The sequence below is a fragment of the Apodemus sylvaticus genome, chromosome 21 (assembly GCF_947179515.1).
Source record: "Apodemus sylvaticus chromosome 21, mApoSyl1.1, whole genome shotgun sequence".
Taxonomy (NCBI): domain Eukaryota; kingdom Metazoa; phylum Chordata; class Mammalia; order Rodentia; family Muridae; genus Apodemus; species Apodemus sylvaticus.
In genome coordinates, this window is record NC_067492.1 from 19,012,629 (window position 1) to 19,020,753 (window position 8,125).

The following is an 8,125-nucleotide window of genomic DNA, read 5'->3' on the forward strand; positions in this document are numbered from 1 at the left end:
ATAACTTGGGGGAGTTGGATCTCCGCTCCCATTCACAATGTGTGTGTGTGGGGTGTCCCAGAATCGAGTTTCCCTTGCCAGGTTTGGCGGCAGACGCCTGTGTCCGCTGAACCATCTCTCTAGTCTATTATTTTAGAGACAGGGTCTAGAACTCTATATAGCTGAGGATAACCTTGAACTCCTGATTTTCCTTCCTTCATCTGCTGAGTGCAGGGATTACAAACAAGCGTCACCACAGCTGATTTTATGTGGTGTTGGGCATGGAACCGAAGGTCTCTCCTTGCTGGTCAAGTCTACCAACTGAGCTACCCCCAGATTGTATTTAATACATGTGTGCTACTCAGATGTGTGCGTACATATGTATGGTTACCCAAGGTCGGGTGCCCTCCATAGCTCTTTTTACTTTTTTCACTTTGTTGAGACAAGTTCTTATGTGTCCTAGGCTGGACTCAAACTCTATGCAGATGAAGATAACAGTCCTGGCTAATTTTTATGTCAACTTGACACAAGCTAGAATCACCTGAGCGGAAGAAGCCTCAATTGAGAAAAATGCCTCTGTAAGATTGGATTGGGCTATAGGTAAGTCTGTAAGGCATTTTCTTTTCTAAATTTCTTTCTTTCTTCCTTTCTTCCTTTCTTCCTTCCTTCCTTCCTTCCTTCCTTCCTTCCTTCCTTCCTTCCTTCCTTCCTTTCTTTCTTTCTTTCTTTCTTTCTTTCTTTCTTTCTTTCTTTCTTTCTTTCTTTCTTTCTTTCTTTCTTTCTTTCTCTCTCTCTTTCTTTTTTTGTTTTTTGTTTTCTCCAGACAGGGTTTCTCTGTGCAGCCTTGGCTGTCCTGGAACTCACTCTGTAGACCAGGCTGGCCTCAAACTCAGCAATCCACCTGCCTCTGTCTCCCAAGTGCTGGGATTAAAGGTATGCGCCACCACTGTCCAGCATGTAAGGCATTTTCCTAATTAGTGATTGATGTGAGAGGGTCCAGCCCACTGTGGGTGCGACCACCCTGAGCAGAGGTTCTAGGATTCTTTCTATAAGAAAGGAGGCTGAGGGCTGGAGAGATGGCTCAGTAGTTAAGAGCACTGACTACTCTTCCAAAGGTCCTGACTTCCAGCAACCACATGGAACCATGCTGGAACCAAATTCCAGCAACAACCATCTGTAAAGAGATCTGACGCCCTCTTCTGGATGTCTGAAGACAGCTACAGTGTACTTATATTTAATAAATAAATCTTAAAAAACAAAACAAACAGACCGAGCAAGCTTTAAGGAGCAAGCCAGTAAGCAGCACTCCTCCATGACTTCTGTATCAGCTCCTGCTTCCAGATTCCTACCTTGAATTCCCTCAGTGATATAACCTATCTGGTGAAATAAACCATTTCCTCCCCAAGTTACCTTTGGTTTTGGTGTTTTTTATCACAACAGTAAAAACCTTAATAAGATAATAATTGAAGATTATGTTCCTCCAGCCCCTGGCTCCTTATCGCTGGGACTGTAGGTGTGTGTCACCGCACTGGGTTTATGTGGTGCTGAGGACAGCAGGAGGCTTTGCACGTGCCAGTCAACTAACTGAGCTAAATGCCCTGCCCTGCCTTTTCTGTCATTAGGTCTTTCACTGAACCTGAAACTCATGGCTTTGGCTGGGGTAGCTGGCCAGGGAGCCCCAAGGATTGGCCCATTTCCACCTCCCTCACCTCCCAGTGCTGGAGTTAGAGACCCCAAGCTCTGCCTTACCAGGTGTTTAAGTGGATACAAGGAATTTCAAGTCAGGCCTTCTGGGCTTGGGTGGTTAACACCCTACATGCTAAGCCAACAAACTCTCTGGTCCCTCGAATCTATTTCCTTTTAAAAGAAATCTTTTTTAAAAATAGATTTATTTATTATTATATGCAAGTACACTGTAGCTGTCTTCAGACACACCAGAAGAGGGCATCAGATCTCATTGTATATAGATGGTTGTGAGCCACCATGTGGTTGCTGGGATTTGAACTCAGGATCTCTGGAAGAGCAGTCCGTGCTCTTAACCGCGGAGCCGACTCTCCAGCCCCTTAAAAAGACATTGTAAACTCTCACCTCATCCTTGCTTGTGCCCTGAAATGAAAGATTCAAATAGTTCTATGTCTCCTAAGACATATTAAAATATTGACTATTTAAAAGTAGTATTATTGCCCCCTGGCAATGGGCAAAGAGTCACCTTGTTGGTGGCGTTCTTAGATCAGTCAGGGACAGAGCAGGTGGCAGTCCTTTGTTAGTCCTAGCTTGATCCTGGCTTGGTGCCCAAAGCTGATTTAGGCCTTGGTCACATAAACATCAAGTCAAATCAGGTCCAGGGAGGGCAGCATGGAAGGAGGACAGACAGAGACCTGTGGACCTCCATGTCACCCACAGACCTTTCCTCCAGTGCACGACACAGACAGCCATGGGTATCTGCTCGCTGCCATGACACACGTTGTGCGTGGAGGATGTCACCCAGGATCCCACCAGCTGTGTGGCCAGCCTGCAGCTGGAGCCACCACAGTGTGCGAGTACGTGACTGTCAGATGGGAGAGAAAGAAAAGTGGAACAGCTTGGGCATTGTGAGGAGAGATGGAACTGGAGACTCGAGGGTGGACAGGAGTAACCTGATGTGAATGGCCAGTCCTGCCACCAGGGGCCATGGTGAGGTCCCAATCCGAGCTGCCACCGAGGGCTGTGTTTGAGTCCATAACTATACAGTGGCAGGGGCCAGTGCCAATGTCTGTGACTCAGATTACTACTAGAGAACATGAGGATGTCCCTGGTTGGGGACTTCCCCTGCAGGGAACCACCCGGGTGTCCCAGGGGCTGTTCAGAACCGGCCCTGCCCCTCACTGAATGGGGTGCTTTGGAGAGCTGGCCTCATCTCTCACCACAGGCAGCACAGAGTAGTCCCTGTGTCTTGCTCAGACCTTGATGGCAGGGGTGTGGGTGAGCTGGCCCTGCCACTTGTCTGCCATGGGGTGACATGGTTGCAGAGGTGACATCCTCCAGCCCACCTCCCCTCCCCTGGCAGTTGGGAAAGCTTCCTACAGGGTCATGAGCTCGGGGCTAGCCTTGTCTCTCACCAGCTGCAGCATGCAGGCCCTAAACCTTGCCTGGACAGCACAGCGGAGTTGACCCTGGTGTTAGGGGCACAGGCAAGCTGAGTCTGGAGGGTGAGAGTGCAGGAGAGCTAGCCATACTATCAGGCCTTTGTGAGGTGGCTCGGTGTGTGTATGTGTGTGATGCTTTCCCCCCGCCGTGCCCCTCTGCCACCTGCTTCAATTGGAAGAGCTGGCCCTGGGGTCATGAGAGCAGGTGAGCTGGCCCTATCCCTGGTCAGTGTACCTCACCCCATACCTCACCTGGGCAGCACAGTAGGGCTGGCCCTGGTGAAGGGGTGTGGGTAAGCCATCCCTGAGGGTGAGAATTCAGGAGAGATGGCCCCACCACTGTGCCATGGCATGGGCATAGGGGTGATACCCCCACACCCCCATTCCTCATCACCTGTGGTAGTAGAGCAGGGGAGATGGCCTTGTCCCTTGCCAGTTGTAGCACTCAGGAGAGTGTGCCCTGCACCATACCTGGGCATCACAGTGGAGTTGGCCCTGAGGGTGAAGGCATGGGTGAGCCCGCCCTGAGGGTGAGAATAAGAGCTGACCCAGTTCCTCACAGGCTGCAGCCCAAGGACCCTGTGTCTGGACTAGTCAGTGCAGTGGAAATGGCTCTGGAGGCATGCATGTAGGTGACCCGGTCCTGAGGGCATGAGAGCAGGGCAGCTGACTCTGCCTCCTTCTGATGGTGGCATTGGTTGGCCTAGCCAGAGTAGTGCTGGAGTTTGCCCTGTTGGAGCAGATAAAAGAGAGCTGGTGGGCTGGCCAGCTCTGCCACCACCCAGGCTCAGATTCAGGACCCTGAGATAGCCCACCCAAAAAACTATTATCTGCAAATGGTTGGGATGCACGAAAGGGCCAGTTCTACTGTTCTACAGCTACAGGATCTCCATGACTACACGGGGTGACTGGGAGGAGTCCTGATAAGGATCCATTATTGATGGTGTCACAGAAGCCAGAGATCTTGAGCCAGACTCATTGTAGCGAACATTTGCAAATGAAGATGTGTGGACAGACAGGCATGTGCTGTGGGACACACGGTGGCATGCTACAATGTCCACAATGAGATCTTTTCTATGCTTTCTTGGAGGGGTTGTGTGTTTTTCATCTTGTGGGGAAGGTTGCAAGGGGGAAGGGCAGATAAGACGGGACAGGGAGATAGGCACGATTGGTGTACATGATGTGAAACACAAAAATATCAATAAAATGCAAAAAGGGGTGATATCTCCTAAAGTTGCAGGTACTAATTGTAACCTTAGCGCAACTGTATCTGTGATGGAAGCACCATTCAGGCCATAAAACTCAGCACACAGCACCACCTGCCAAAATGAAAACAAAGACCCAATCCATCTAAGTCCATAGTTCTGGAAAAAGTCTCCAAATGTACTAACCTTGTTTTTGGCTTCTGTAGCTCTGCTTCTGGGTAACTGTTCTTGTTAACTGAAGCATGACAACCTAGGATGTGGGTTTTGTACTTAAAATCTCATTCTGAGAAAGGCTCAGGGCTACACTGGGATTCTAAACACCCGGTGTAGTCACTGACCAGCTAATGAAGACTTGGCCGAGTAGTCCTCTCTGGTGGATGTCCTACGACACTAACTGACAGTGGCTGCCAGGCTACCATGTGGGAGTCAGAGTGTGCGTCTGTGCTCTGGTAACCAGAAGGGCTGGGTTACAGATAGCAGCCCCAAATGTGCTGAGGTACAGGTACAGGTGTAGGTGGAATCGCTGGAAAACAGCTGCTTTGGCTCATCACGTTAAATGGTGGAGAACAGATATTGCATCTGTGTGATAAAATCAGGGGAGAGGGAATTATGGCTAAGAGTGATTAAAGGTGCAGTTAACAGGATGATGTATCTGAATTCATCAAAACTTCCAGAGTCAGGAACTTAGGACAAGGAGGGCTAGCCTACTATTGAGTCCAAGGAATACTGCATTTGTTTTTAGACCCAAGATGCTATTCTGTTTTGACAAGCAAAAAGCACACACAAAAACCTTACTATGATCTTGGAAGGGTAGCAACTGCTTCAGCTCACAGTTCAGAGACACAGTGACGGGGGTGGGGGTGGGCTGTAACAGGCAGAGTCCTCGGATGTGAAAGATTCTTGTAAATATAATGAACTACAGAAATGTGTTGGAGAGCAGAAGAGATTTTGCTAGTGTAATAAATGTCTGTAACTGATGCTGAATTAAAGGGGAGGGGGAGATTATTGCGGGTGGGACTGATATAATCAGGTGAGACCTCAAAATGGCTTGAAGATTCTCCTGATGGCCACAGGAATCATGTTGCAGATAGTCGATGGTGGTAATGACAGTGGTCTCTAGCGGCTGAGAGCAGTCAGTCCCCTGTCATCAGTTGCCAAGAAAGAACGGTTCCAGCCAAGGACACAAGGAAAGTGAATTTTGACAACACACAAGGGAAACTTAGAGGTATATCTTTTCCTATTCCAGTCTTCGCAGGAAGATGAGCCTGGTTCTTGGTTTAGCCTTGTGGCTCTCTGGACTGAGAACCCTGCTTAGACCGTGTGGACTCTTGACCCACCTAAAGTGAGAGAGAATAAACTTGGATTGATTTAAGCTTCTACATTGGCAGTTATATGTTATGTGTCCATAGCAAACAAATCCTAAGCCCAATCCAAAAGTCGTTTAAGTTGTGGAGAAATTAATCAATAGAAATCCAAGACAGTGTGCTTTCTTACTAATAGGGTTTTACACAGCCGTTCCCAACACAATCCAGTGAATGGAGGAAGGACCCCCGCCCCTCAACTCCCAACCGGTACAAAAGCTTGGCTCAATGTAGAGATTTATGCCCTAAGAAAACATGTTGTCTACCAGCTTCCCCCTTTTACCTTGAATTAAGTACTTGTCAAGGACATTCCAAAACACCATACAAGTTTACACATTGTATGAATGATGGTTCATGCAATGACAAAATCAAACCAAGGTAATGGGGTGATTTGGGTCTGTTTTCTCCAGGGTGCATTTGTTTCCGGGGAACCCATGTCTAGAAGAATATTTCATCCTCTTCTTTGCTTTTCAGGGTCAGCTCCCTCATAAATATGAACTGAATTTCCCAAGGGCTGCACTATTCACGCTATGATAATTGAACCTTTAATAATGGAAGCTGCACAGTTTTTTTCCCCTTTCCAACTAGCAGGAGCTCTTTTCTCCTGAAATTGCACTCTGAATCAGGTTGCTAAGAAACCAGTTTCTCCTTAAAGGCTAAACTAATACTTTGTCCTACCTTTAGGTCAGAAGTTTCTAGGAAGAAACTTCCATGATATATTAGTGATGTAGAGTAATTAAGGTCACTTATTCACACTGGGATTAGCAGTGGTACTGTGAATGGAGACCTGGGGCCGCTCTTGCAGACCTACCTGCCTTCCTCTTTGACCCTGCTGGCCAGCTCTCCCTACTCCGACTCTTCCAGACTACAGAGTAATTCATATGCCTCGCTGCAAGCTCACTGCTTTCTCATAGCGATGGTTTGTCTTGCAGCCCCATTTTGTCTGCTTGCCATTATAGACTTTGGAGTGGTCCTCTAGTAACTGTTAATAACAGGTATACCAAATGCATGTAAGTCATGTCATAGTGAATCAAGAAGCTCTGGGTGACGTTCCACCCCCAATCAAAGGAGTTTCTTCAAAGACAAAGCAATTGTCAGAAGAATAGCCCAGCAATATGTTTTTGCAAGTCCTCCCCAGAGAGTCTGACATAAAGGAAGATTGGGAAACTGTCATAGCAGCTGCTCACTGATTTTTAACATCCCCCCAGTTTGTTAGTTACTGTGACCTTTGCTCAATGCAACCACAGGGGGAAAATTGTCATCTAAGTTTTGACTTTATACCTATTATTTGTATCTTTTAAAAATTATTTTATGACATCATTACATGTGCACGTGTGTCTATAGGCATGCACGTCATGGTACACGTGTGGAAATCAAAGACAATTTTTCAAGAGTTAGTTCTCTTCTTCCAGGTGACTCCTTGGGATTGAATTCAGGTTGTGAGGTTTGGCAGCAACTGCCTTCACCTGCTGAGCCATCTGCCGGTCCCTATTAGTAGTATCTTTATTGATTATGAAATGAATTGGTTATGAACTATAGGTCCGAGTTTAAAAGCATTATAGGAAAAACTTGGCCTGGTACTTGTCATGTGTAGCACATATTGGCTGAGGGTTTGAGGAGATACAAAAAAACGGAGGTTCTTTTTTCCTGCCTCTCAGGGCTTGGGAGATGCCCTGGTGGGCAAATCACTTGCTGCAACAAGTCTGACAATCTAAGTTCGAATGTAAGAACCTAACTAAAAACTGGAGACAGTAGTGTACACAATCCTAGCATGTCCATACTGGGAAATGTGAGGCTATTACAGGAGAATCTCTGTATCACGGGCCAGCTGGCCCGGCACAAGGGGACGTGAACAAGAGAGACCCTGTCTTTAGGTTAGAAGGCAAGGACTGAGGCTCTCCTCTGCCCTCCATGCACACACACACACACACACACACACACACACACACACACAAACACACAGCACCACCATTTATGTCAGTGTAGTACCACACATAATAATCCACTCACGAGGCTAAGGCAAGAGCAATGGACTTCTAAGCCAACTTAAGCTGTGCATTGAGATCCTGTGTCAAAAGAGCTGAAGCAGCAAACCCCCAACCAATCAACCAAAGAGAACCCCTAAACTATCCCCCCATGCCTATCATAGGTACTGGGCTTATTAAAGGGCACATTGCTGGGTTGTATCGCACAGTTTCTAACTCAACAAGTCTATGCTGGAGTGTGAGAATTGGGCTCTTTAGTAACTTCCCAGGTGCTGCTTCTGGGGATGGCCCAGGGACCATTTGGACATCCACTTCTTTAGAGACTTCATCCTAGTGGCCATCTGCTTCCGTACCTCCCCTCTCTCTTGCAGGGGACTTCCTGGAATTAAAAAAAAAACTGGAGAAGGATGGGACACTTGGTGAGAGTTAGGTGTCTGTAGAAGCAAATCTACTCCAGGGCCAGTTTTTAA

The 8,125-nt window shown here is 47.3% G+C and overlaps 1 non-coding gene across 1 annotated transcript; it reads left to right on the plus strand.

The window, feature by feature from the left end:
* The first annotated feature begins 2,160 nt into the window (after nucleotides 1–2,160).
* Nucleotides 2,161–2,301, plus strand: LOC127672246 (small nucleolar RNA SNORA48). The gene has a single exon (XR_007974903.1). It is a non-coding gene; the product is annotated as a small nucleolar RNA SNORA48 (small nucleolar RNA).
* Nucleotides 2,302–8,125: the final 5,824 nt, after the last annotated feature.